The sequence below is a fragment of the Cupressus sempervirens genome, chromosome 4, assembly GCF_028749045.1.
Source record: "Cupressus sempervirens isolate cs-2001-9-10 chromosome 4, ASM2874904v1, whole genome shotgun sequence".
NCBI lineage: Eukaryota > Viridiplantae > Streptophyta > Pinopsida > Cupressales > Cupressaceae > Cupressus > Cupressus sempervirens.
Window position 1 is genome coordinate 530,601,340 of NC_143121.1, and position 13,623 is coordinate 530,614,962.

Here is a 13,623-nt window from a genome sequence, read left to right on the forward strand (position 1 = left end):
TGGTAGAGTAAAGTCATTGCGTTGAACAAATTTATGGTTACTGATTCATCAGATATTTGGCATACTATTAAGGGAGCATGAATCTGTTGACTATTAATTCAATACAATCTCTTCATAACAGCAGCGATTGAGTTTTCTATGTTTTGCCTGATTGATTTCCCTCAATTTTTTGACGCAATTGTGCTTTTCTTAATATATTTGTTCTTCACAGTAGTGATTTGAGTTTCAGTTCTTGAAGCTTTTCGTAATTGAGTTTTTCAAGCCTTTTCTGATTTCTTTAAAGTGTTGTAACATGTAAATTAAAAGTAAAGGATCGTCTCTGTGAATGATTATTAGGTGCCACCCAAAATAAATAAATCAAATTGACAAAGGATCATTTCCAAGAATAATAGATAAATCTTCCTTAACCTACAAATTGAGATTAATAAATGTTTTGAAATATTTAGTAATTCTCCTTCCTTGACAATTGAGTATGTGCAGAACACACTACAAATGTGCTACCAAAAATTATCATACACAAGGCCTAAATGTATTTGTTGACTGTAATCTCACTAACATTGAATTTTCCTATGTTGACATCCTGAACTGATAGGTTGGAATTGGACATCTTCGGAACATGGTAGATTCATTCAACTTTGCTAGAAATGAATCTAGGGACTTCAACAGCTAAACTAGTGATCAATTTCTCTTTTGGAGATCATTAGTCCCTGAATGTGAGTGTGAAATTGTGTGATACTTTGATTGCATATGATATCTTTGTTTTTTCAATTTTGATCTTGAGGTTGGTTTGACCTTTGCATGATTGGAAATATGAAATATCTTATAGCTAGAAAGCATGTTACAAAAAATCTATTAACCCACAGTATTGTGAAGATGTATGGAAAAACTAAGTAAAAACTAAGCAAGACAAATGTAATACCGATCGAGGTATGTCATTATTATGAATATTCTGTTGTTCATTTTGTGTGCCATGACTATAAAATTATACTACACCAATTTCAGTTTTTTGGGTGAATATGCTGGTTCCAATAGCTTGTTCATTTCGTTCTTTTATATAGTTGGAGGTGCACTTGGTGCTATACTTCTTGTGGGAATAATAATAACTCTTGTATACATCTATTTGATGTATTGCAAGAGATATTCAAGTAGAACTTCTGAGACCAGCTCTTCAAAACCATCTCATGTGCTGGGTAAAAATTAATTATCTGTGAGAGTGGAAAACATCTGACAACTGCTCATGCATTTAAAGTATGAAACATTCGTAATCTTTCAGTTTTCTAAACTTAGAAGCTTGCATAAATGTTTCCAAATAATTTACATTCAAAGCAGTTATCATATTTTGATGGGAGATTTTTGAACTTCCAATAATTTTAATTATCAACCAATTTAAGCTTTTGACATTTTGGAAGTTTTATTCTACTGGAATGGATACAATCACATGAATCTCCCATGGTGGCAGGTGCCATTCCTCTCTGTGAGATTGCTCGAGCAAGGGTATCCACTATTGCTGAGTTTGACCATACAACAGATCAGTTTACTCAGAATAAGCTGATTGGTAAGGGAAGCTTTGGACTAGTCTACAAAGGCATACTTCATGATGGGCGGATAGTTACCATCAAAACATGAAGGAGAAGTCCTAGTCTGGACTTTGTTAACGAGGTAAAATGATATCCTATAACCTATACATTTCTCTTTGGTAGCACAGTTTACTGTCATCACCCACATTGTGTGACTCCTATTTGGTAGGAGGTTGTCAATACTTTTTGATTCAGTTGATTAGGTTGGTTGACCTCGACTATAGAATTTAATCTTTGCATCAATTTGTGTGACCTAGACACTAAGTCATTCTATGTTCAACTTAATACTATGATTGATGTGTTCATGGTTGATATGCATTCCGACTATATGATGAAGACCTTGTTTAGTTTTGAGTATTGATTTAATACATGTATGACTCAACTTAGTCGAATCATTGTGAACATTGTTTAAAACTTTCATTGATAATGTTGTAAATGGGTAATTTCATTTAAATATCATTATGATAGTAGAATATGTTTGATTTTATAAGATATCAATATGATAATTAGATTTTTGGTTGTATCTATATGTTTAAATTTTATGATGTATGATGAATGTTTAAAACTCATATTATTAAATATAATGATGTTATGAAATTTCGATAAGATATATTGTAATTTAAGATGTTATTTTATTTATCATGTTGTTGACAATACTGATGTGTTGGCATGTTTGAGGTTGTGAGTGTGCAGGTACTAAAGGCAGAAGGGTGGTTGAGGTAGAGGAATTTAGCTCCTTGGCAGGGTTGGACTGGAATTTGTTTGGTGTAGTTATGCACGCACACACATAGTTACTATATTTTGCTTTTAATTTATTATCATTTAATTTTGAATTAAGTTTGATTTAAAATTTCTTAATGAATAAGCATAGGTGAATAAAATTATGGTTTTGTTTATTATCTAATCTAGTTGAACATTAAATTCATATGAGCATAATTAAGAAATAAAAGGTATTCCTTCTTTTACTAATTTGTAAAAAATAGATTTCAATTTAGAAAAATATAGTTTTCAGTTAGTAGTGGATGCTTTTAATTTAAGTTTTATTTATTGTTGATAAAGCCAAACATAATTTCTAAATTTGAATCGTCTTCTCTATTCAAAGAGGAAATTCATTAAACTTTAATGACTTTTATTAATTCTAATAATGAAAAAGTGTGGAAAGAGAGGAACCATAACATTTATGTGAAGAAATATATTACCAATAAATTCACAATATTACCAACACTAAAAATCAATTTCACAACCCTAAAAATGCTTGGCAAAAACTATTGTCGAGTGCAGGAGAGTGTACCGAGTGAACTGGGTAGATAAAAACAAAACAACTCGGCACTAGTGGATGCCGAGTGAGCTCGGTAGTGTAGAACAAGATTTAGTATGCAAAGAACATTAACAAATAAAGTAAACATTCACAAACCAAAAACTAAATTCACATATATGTTTAGACAAAGAAAAGCAAAACAAAAAGTGCAAACCTCACAAGACAAAACACTCCATGCTTTCTTGATTCTGTAGATGTGTCCTTTTGATGTGGATGTATGCTTAAGATGCTCAAAAGCTGCTTCAATGGAGGTGGGTAATGGCAAATTGGTAGCTTTGTGAGCTCTCAATTTGGCATTATAAGGGTAATCTATTCATGGCTTTGGTTCTCAAAATAGCATGGTAACTTTAGCTCAAAGATTGTTGATGAAATGGCTTGGGAGGGGATCCAATTTATAGGCTAAGAGCTTGAGGGATGGAGGGCTAAGATGCAAGGAGAGATGAAGGCTTAAAGAGGGCTAGGATGCACTCAAAGGAGAGCACATGGATTGTGCTTGTTTAGCACCAATGGGAAGGTGACACTTGTCACAAGGAGGATGAGTGTGAGAGGGTAGGGTAAAGGGTTGGTTAAAGGCATGATGAGTGGGGTTGAGTATGTAAGAGAGATGTAAGAGGAATGAGTGTGGAAGAGCGAAGAGTGTGGAAGATGGATGTAAGAGTCATGAGTGGGCTTGTAAGAGTCTTTTATGGTTTGTAAGAGCACTCATGACTTGGTGGTTGGGATTTTTGAGGGGAGACTTTGGTTTGGATTAGGAAAGTCTTAAACTTGTTTAAGGAATGTGACAACATTAGGGGGTGGATTAGGCTTGGGTTTAGGATTAGATTAGAGATGTTAGAGATGTGCAAGTGGATGGCATTAATGAGGTTGGGTGAGTTAGTGGCTAAGCTAGGTTAGTATGGGTGGATGGGGTGGATTAGGCTAAACGGAGGATTAGGGATAAGTTAAGGGTTTTTAGATTTGAGGATTTTATTTATCAAATAAATTTATTTAATAAATGGGGATTTTTGGAATTAGATAGAAGAATAGGATTTAATTGATAAATAATAGGTTATTTGATTTATCAATTAGGACCATAGATGATTAATTAAATTAATCAACTAGGGATGGAAAAGGATTAATTAAATAAAAATTTAATTAATGATGCCTTTAGAGATAACTAAATAGGATTACTAAAGCGGTGTAATCAAATTTAGGTGTCTACATTTTGCTCCTCTTTGACATAGTGTTGAGATAACACTATTTCAAAGAAGTTTGAATGAAGATGACACGAGGAAGATGTTTTAGCAATGAGGTTGCCCCAGTCTCAGATAAGAAAAGGAGAGACTAGACTTAGATGATGCCCCCTCAAGAAGGTGGCGGGGAGAGAAATGAGGCTCGACGACTTCTTGAAAAGTACAAAAAATTGAGACGAGCTAAGACACAGGTTGGCGAAGAGAAGGGGCTGAATTAGCTCAAACTCTCACTACGGGAGAATGATAAAGGGAAATTAGAGGCACAAAAGTAAAGTAAGCTTAAGACTTTCCTGGATTGGGGGGGGAGGATAGAGGAGCGGAGCGCTATAAAAAGAATTCATGGTAGGGAGATGGATGATAGAATGATAAAGCTGATGCAATAGGATTTCAAAGAGTCAGATTGGCAGAAGATGGGTTTCAGAGATCCCTAGGACTAGGATTGTATATCTCGAAAGATGAGGCTTGGTGGATTGATTTGATTGGTGGATCCCTAAGACTAGGATTGTGGATCCCTAAAGCTAAGCGTGAGGAGTGATTCAAAGAGATATTGATGCATAAGCTGGGGTAGGAGCGACAGATGCAGGATATGGATGGGGGATAATGGAGATGAAGGGAATCCATTGAAGCTTTTTGAGTAGGGGGATACTTCAAAGAGAAGTACCACCATGTAGTTGAGCACTAGATTTGCTATAGGACTGTTGGTTAATTGCCAAGGTTACCAAGAACATCAAGGCCTTTTCACCAACCGTCCAAAGGACTAACGAACTGATTCAAAACAAACACACAAGAATTGCCCCAGTATCACACATGAATCTCAAAGGAAGCAGCGTGGAAACGACACTAGGTAACCCACAAGCAAAAGACCTGATCAAGACCTTACGCTCTAATTGCCCCATTCGCAGCATACCATGATATGGAAGATCATGGCAACCTTGAGGAGGGAACGAGGAGATTGCTTGGAAAAGATATTTCAAGACCCAAAACAAAAGATTCCAAATAAAAAAAAAGTGAAAATCTAAAAGAGAACCGATTGCCAACAAGATGGGTAGGACAAGGTACTAACGGACCAAGATCAAACATGAGGAAAGCTATATCCTGCAAGGACCTATCGAAGAGCACCTAAGCTAGTGGACTTGGATGAGTGATGCGTCTGGCAAGCTGAACTAAGAAGGATAACACTTTGGTGACGGGAAATCTAGCTAAAGGATGCATTGGAATAGCTAACCAAGGTGTGCAATGTGTGCAAGATGTTGATCAAGGATGAACTGACACGAAAGCTGGATAGATACAATGGTACTAAGCTAAAGAGGATGTATAAGCTGATGGACCAAGATATGTTACAAATGTACAAGTTTTTTCATGTTTTGGTTTTTTGTGAGATGGAAATGTTTGTGAAGGATGGGATGTCTATAATAGTTGATAGGTGGATAGGTAGATGGTTTGCGAAAAGCTTAAGTGAAAATGGGGTTCTTTGTGTGCATGTGATAGGATACAAGCTAGGATACAAGATTATTTACAAGCTAGAATATGGTACAAGCTTTGGACAAGATTCGGATATACAAGGTATGGTACAAGATTTACAAGGTATAATACAAGCTTTGGTACAAGTTTTTACAAGCTAAGGTACAAGATTTTACAAGCTATATAGGAGGTATTTACAAGCTTCATCAAATTTTTGGATATTTGGTTGGAACACCAAGGGAACAAGCAGGTGTTTTATGGGATGGTAGGTGGATGGAGGAGGGATAGGATAGTGATAGATAATGGATTAGTCTTTAGTACACAAGGTGCCTGAATTACCAAGTTTTCACCAAGGTACCTATCCAAGGTGCCTGAATTGCCAAGGTTTTACCATTGGATGCTTATTTCTCTTTACTATTTTTTTATTTTTATTTTTCAAAAGCTGGGTATACCAAGGATCTTCAAGCATAGAACTTCTTGAGATGAATGATGTTAGTAGGATCATTCAAGAGTTCTCCTTTTGATGTAGATAGCTGATAGGCTCTGGAGCCAAAGGAAGCAGTGACAACATAAGGACCAAGCCATGTAGGTTCAAACTTGCCTTTCTTTTCTTGATCTACTTGGACTTTCATGTTTTCTTTGAGGACCATGTCACCTGGCTGAAAGTGTCGTGGAAGCACCTTCTTGTTGAAATTCCTTTTGAGACGAGTTTGATAGACTGTGAGATTATCATAGGCTTGTTGTTGCTTCTCGTCTAAGAGATCTAGCTGGGTGAGTCGAGCTACTCTGTATTCTTCATCTAATATTTGCCCTCGCAAAGATATGCGTAGTGAGGGAAGTTCAACTTCTATAGGTAATACCGCTTCGGCACCATAGACTAGGGAGTATGGAGTTGTGCCTGTGGATGTACGGAAGGAAGTTCAATAGGCCCATAGAGCCAAATTTATTTGTAGGTGCCAATTGCGGCCGAAATCATTGACAACTTTCTTTAAGATTTTGAGGAGGGTTTTGTTAGTTGCCTCTGCCTGGCCGTTACCTTGTGGGAAATATGGGCTAGAAAAGCGATGATGGATGCGGAGGGAAGTGCATAATTCTTCCATGTTGAGATTTTCAAAGTTATCTCCGTGGTCAGTGAAGATGGTGGATGGGATGCCGAAGCGGCAAACAATGTGGTACAAGATGAACTTGGAGACCTGAAATCCTATAACTGAGACTAGGGGGACTACTTCCACCCACTTAGTGAAATAGTTTGTAGTTGTTATTATCCATTTATGTCCATCAGATGAGAGGGGTGTGATAGTTCCAACTAGATCAAGGCCCCAACAAGCGAAAGGCCAAGGTGGTGCAATAGGCTGTAGATCTTGTGCTGGAGCGTGCACAAGATTTGCATGTTGCTGACATGGGAGACACTTTATGAGAAAGTCACAGGAGTCTTCTTCAATGGTAGGCCAATAGTAGCCTGCTCTAAGGATTTGTCATGCTAGGACAATACCACTCGTGTGGACACTGCAAAGTCCAGAGTGTACTTCTTTTAATGCCATTGCGGCCTCGTTTTCATCTAAACATCGAGAGAGAGAGTATCGTGAAAACCTCGACGATATAGGGTATTGGCTATGATAACATAGCGAGATGATTTTTGGATGAGGTTCTAGCGTTGGGTACGTGTGAGGTGAGGGGATATGATACCATCGTTAAGGTAAGTGTGAATTTCATGGTACCAAGGGGATTGGGGACCAACCAAGATACAAACATAGTTTGAATCCTCATTCGCATAGGTAGGTGTGAGGAGATACTCAACTAAAAACTCATACTGCATAGCTTCTTGGGGAATTTCCAAGAGCAAGTTGATAGTGGCCATGGCATCTACTACCTTATTCTGCATTCGTGGCACTTGTGTAAACTAAAGCTTTGTAAAATGTTGGGTTAGTTGATCAACTAGCTTTTTGTAGGGTAATAGCTTTTCATCTTTGGTTTGATATTCATTTAGGACTTTCTTGATGATGAGTTGAGAATCACCAAAGACTTGTAACTCATTGATATTCCGTTCTGCAGCTATCTTTAATCCTGCTACAAGAGCTTCATATTCTGCTATATTGTTGGTGCTAGGGAATTGTAGCTTGAAGGCTTTTGGAATGTAATCTCCTTGAGGTGTAACCAACAATATTCCTACCCCTGATCCATGAGAGGTGTATGAGCCATCAAAATAAAGTTTCCATGGGGGCTGTTCTTCAATTAGACAGATATGCTCATCTAAAAATTCTGTGATCAAAGTACATGCATCTATTAGAGGTGCATCAGCTAGGTGATCTGCTATAGCTTGCCCTTTGATTGCCTCTCTGTCCACATATTGGATGTCAAACTCACTTAGTAGCATAACCCATTTTGCTAGCCGTCCTGTGAGTGCTATTCTAGAGAGCATATACTTGAGAGGATCAATTTTGGAGACTAGTTGGATGGTATGACTTAGGATGTAGTGGCGAAGCTTTTGAGTTGAGAAAACAACTGCCAAACAAGCTTTTTCCATAGGAGTATAATTGAGTTCATAACCAACTAGGGTTCTATTGATATAGTAGATGGCTCTTTCTCTACCGTAGTCATCAAGCTGTGCTAGAAGTGCCCCTAGAGCAGTAGGTGTTGCTGATATGTATAAGATCAAGGGATGACCAAGAACTGGTGGAACCAAGATAGGGGGATTGGTGAGATACTGCTTGAGCTAATCGAACCTACACTGACATAAAGGATCCCACTTGAAGTTCTCATCCTTCTTTAGTAAATGTGAAAATGGTGTACACTTATCTGCAAGCTAGGAGATGAAGCGCCGAATGGATTGGAGCTTTCCTTGAAGAGAGCGAAGCTGTCACAGTGTCTAGGGAGGAGGCATGTCTAAGATAGCTTTGACCTTCTTGGGGTTGATCTCTATACCTCGTTTAGAGACTATGAAGCCTAGAAGCTTACCAGATGTGACCCCAAAGACACACTTCTTGGGATTCAGCATGAGATGATATTGGGCTAACCTATCAAAGACTTTCTCCAAGTCAGTGAGATGATCCATGAAGGTGTGAGATTTGACTAGGATATCGTCCACATAATCTTCCAAAATGCTATGGATAAGATCATGGAAAATGGCTATCATTGCTCTTTGATAGGTAGCCCCAGCATTCTTTAGGCCAAAAGGCATCATGGTGTAGCAAAAGGTTCCCCAGGGGGTAGTGAATGTTGTCTTATGCTGATCCTCTTCTGCAATCTTGATCTAATTACACCCAGAAAATCCATCCATAAGGGACAGAATTTCATGTCTAGCTGTAAGATCTACAATCATATCTATGTTGGGCAAGGGAAAATCATCCTTTGGACAAGCTTTGTTTAGATCTCTAAAATCAATGTAGATTTTGATGTCACCGGAAGGCTTAGTGACAGGGACCATGTTGGAGATCCACTCTGAGTAGTCGATAGGTCAGATAACCTTAGCAACTAAGATTCTTTCTAATTCAGCTTTGACCAGTAATGCCACCTTGGGGTGCATTTTTCTAAGCTTTTGTCTGACGGGCTTGATCTTTGGATTGACTGCAAGATGGTGAACTACAAGCTTTGGATCCAACCCTGGCATGTCTTGATATGACCATGCAAATCAGCCAATGTTCTCTCTTAAGACCTCAAAGAGGAGATCAACTTGGTCTTGTGATAGGGATGCAGCAATATGAACAAGTCTGGGGATCTCTAAAGAACCGATGTTGACTTCTTTAGTATCCTCTATTAGAATAGATGACACCTCTGGTCGATTATCTTGAGGAGGCAATACTAAATCCTCATGTTCTACTTGTGGCTCTGGATTTTCTTGTTGAGGGGTTCTCTTCACTGCCTTAGCTAGTCCCAGATTCACCTTAGTTCCAGTTTTGGGTGTATCGAAACTAGGTTGGGGATTTTCTCCAAAATACCCCTTGGGATCTAGCTTATAGATATAGGCAGAATCTGGCTCTGTCTACTTTTGAGGTGTTTCAGCTCCCATGAATGTTAGAAGCACTTCCTCTGATGCGAACTCATCAATGTGTATGACGCTTGGTTGGTCCCAATCTATGAGTTGTAAATGAGCGAGTGGTAGGTCAATGAGATGGATGGATAGTTCTCGGAGAACAGAGTCTCCTAGGAAGATTTGGTCTGGGATATTGTTGTAGGCTCTCTTTTCAACTTCCTCAGGAATCTCTTCGATTTTGACAAGGTCGCGGTGGATGTTCGAAAAAGCATGACCATTCTCATTGGTTCCCCCAGTTGTGGGTATGCCAAAGCCAAGACCTGAATTCGTTTCCCACTTATGTGCTTCAATGGGACATTGCATGCCCCTTTCTTCTAGTCCTAGTCCACCACCTTGATAGTTCCATTTTTCAGTGATGAGCTTATGTTCTTGGGAATACTTCTGGCTGAAGTGATCAAGGCGTGCTTGATTTCTTGGAGGTGCATCCTTATGTAACCAATTGTTGATATCTAGAGTGAGCTCCTCATGAAGAGGGGTCTTTGAGGATACAAAGGTTGTTGGGCCAAACTGTTTGTATCGAGGAGATGGAATCTCCTTAGCTTTGTGATATGTCAGTCGTCCATGGGTATGTGGATCAAGTGGGATTGCTCCGACAGCAAATGCATCTGATAGACTATATTCTCCACAACCTTTGTTGTTGATCTTTACAGTAGATAGGGTGGAGGCAAGGATGGTTTCTGCGTCATTACAAGTGTGGGATGAGTTAGAGATGGCTGTGCCAATGTCTATTCCAAGACAATGATTTGTAAATGAGGCTTCAATCGCATTGCAGTAAGCAAAGGGTTCTGGATCAGCATGGATGGTTACCTCAGTGCCCTGATGCAAAAATTTGATGCACTGATGGTAGGTGGATGGAATGGCCTTCATAGTGTGAATCCATGGGCGATCGAGGAGGATCTTAAATGGTAGGTTTAGATCAACAACATGGCAAACTGTCTCTTGGATGACTGGCCCAACCTTGATTGGTAGCAAAATAGTCCCTTCTGTGGTTCTTTCCAAGTTGTCATAAGCTTTGATGGTGATAACCTCACTGATCATATCTGCCTCAGTATACCCAGCTTGTTTTATGAATTTTAGGGTGCAAATATTCAAGGCTGATCCATTATCTATCATTACTCTTTTCATGGCAAAATTGGATACCATGATGGCTATGCAAAGTGAAAGGGTGTGATCTGGCTCGACCATGGGTATGTTGATGGGTTTGAATGATAGGGCACATGAGGAGGATAGGTTTCCGACGAGATTACGAAAATTAGTAGCATTGATATCAGAAGGCACACGGGATTCTATGAGGGCATTTTCAAGGATGTCTTTGTACACAAGACTAGTGCGGAGAAGGTCTAAAATGGAGATTTGGGTTGGCATGTTCCCAAGGTGTTCCAAGATATTGTACCAGCTTTTTGATGGAGCTGATGGTGCTGATGAAACTGGTGGGCCTGCGATGTTAAATTGCGCTCTTCGAGTGGTGACTGCACACTCATTATCTAGTCCTCAGATATTGATAACATTGATAGAAGACTCTTTCTCGGATATACAACCTATAAGGCTACCATAGTCTATATAGGACGAAGTGTGGTCATTGTTCGTCCCATGTTGCTGGTTTGGCTGGCGGTTGTTGGTGTTGTTTTGGGCAGGTGCTTTTCCAGGATTTTGGTTGTTGTGTGGAGGAAAAGCATTTTGATAAATCTGTAAGCCTATATTGGGAGAGGTTTGGGCACCAAAAATGATTTCTTTCCGATCAATGAGGTCCTACACATAATCTTTTAGTTTCATGCATCTGAGGGTGGTGTGACCGTTTACCCTATGGAACTTGCAATACTCATTGTCCTTGTACCATGCAGCTTTGGATTGGCTTGGATCAATTTGCTGGGTAGGAGGAAATTTGATGAGGTTTTCCTTAGCCAATTTCTCAAATATGACATCCAATGGCTCACCAAGGGGTGTATAGTTTCTAGGTGCAGGTTGGAATCGGGGTTTTTGCCCTGCAGCTACATTGATGGCATTAGCTTGGTTGTTAGACCCTTGAAAGTTGGGTCTTGTATTGTGGTTTTGATAGCTTTGGCTATTTCGTTGTTGGTAATTGATAGCTTGTTGGTTGTTTGGTTGATATGGTGGGTTAGACTAGTTTTGAGAAGGACCAACACTATTCACATGTCTGGTGTTAGTAACCCCATCTATTGCAACATGCTTGTTTTTGTTCCAATACCTAGACTTGTCATTGGTATGTGATTGATTTTGGTTGGCCTCTTTGTAAATCTTGACCACACCATCTTTGATGAGTCCTTGCTCAAGGATCATTCCTTTCTCTTTGATATCCTTATAGGTCTACAAACAGTTCATGGTCATGTGGTGAGCCAAGCTGGGATGTGCATTATCAATAAAGATTTTCACCACATGGCATTCTGGCAAGGTGCAAGATATGCGGGTGGTAAGGGTTTGCCATCTTTGTAGGTATTCGGCAAGGCTTTCTCCACCTTTTTGCTTGGTGTGGACAAGATCAACTATTGATAGCTCCGTTTCAACAAGATGAGCATATTGGGCTACAAATGCCTCAGATAATTCAGAAAAGTTTTTAATTGTGCCATAGGGGATTCTGTAAAACCATTCAAGAGCTGGTCCAGCCAAGCTTTTGGGAAAAAGGCACAAGAGGAAGACATCATTGTATGCCACGTCTTGGCAGTGCATGTAAAATTCTTTGATATGTGTGACAGGGTCTCCTTTTCCTTCGAATTTGTCAAATTTGGGTACCTCAAAGTGTTTGGGAATGGTGTCATGGTAATGGCTTTGTCAAATGGGTAAGGACACACATTCTCAAACTTGAATGTCTTTGGATCATTCCCTTCTTGGATGACTTTCAGAGTTGTCTTCATTTGCTCCCATTTTGAATTGATAGGTGATGGCTGGGGTGCCCCCAATGTAGGAGTGCCTTGAGGTAGGTATGCGCTAGATGGGGCCACTGAGTGTGGATGGCTATGAGGGATTTGCTGATAGGGATTGTACATTGTTTGGGCAGCTGCATGGTGGATAACGGGTTGCTGAGGGGGAGGTGGCACATATTGCTGCATGTGCTGCGAGGCTTGTTGTTGATATGGGATTTGAGGTTGCGATTGAGGAACATAAGCTGGTTGTGGGATAAATGGATTGCTTTGTGGAGGTAAGGTATAAGATGGTTGTGAGGCTTGGGGAAAGGATCGATGGGCTTGTGGGGTTTGACCAATATATGTGGGCTGTGTCCCCATTTGGGATGGTATTTGCAAATAATTGGTGGTTGGCTGGGGTGGTGGATTACCTCCTAGAAGTGGCATTGAAAAGTAGTTGGTAATAGGAGGTAATGGATTAGTTGGTGTTGGAGGTGGTGGGAATTGAAAGCTTGGGAATGGAAATGATGGGTTTTGATAGCTTTGTGGCTGGATTTGGAAGCTTGGTAGAGTGGTGGCAGGAGCTGGGGTCACTTATGAGCTTGGCAGAAAATTGGCAGTAGCTTGTGGGATTTGATAGCTTTGTGGAGTGAGGGTAGTAGCTTGTAGATTTGTGGCTGATGGTATTGAGCTCCCAAGACCTAATGGAAATGATGGGATTGTGCTTTGCGCTATGGTGAACAAGCTAGGGGTGATGAAAGGTTGATTACTTGGCCCCATGGGTGGCATCCCTGTTGTATATTGCTGAGTTTGGCCAAAGATGCTAGCACTAATTTGGGAGATGGGTGGATTTGGAAGGCTGGGTTGGGGAGCAGCAACAACAATAGTAAAGGGAGTGAATGGTGAGGTGTTTTGGGTAAAGGGGGTTTGGAGTGGAGAGGTATGAACCAAGGATGGAGTGGTGGTGGCTGGGTTGGCTTGCGGCTAGGAGATTTCAACTTGGGTGGATAATGGTATGTTTAGGTCTTTTGGATCATATGGATTGGCTAGAGGCTCTTCTTTTGGCATATATTGAGGATAATTTGGATCATAAGAGCCTATGGGTGGTGGCAGCTGCCCAAACAATGGGTGAGATGGATCTGATAAT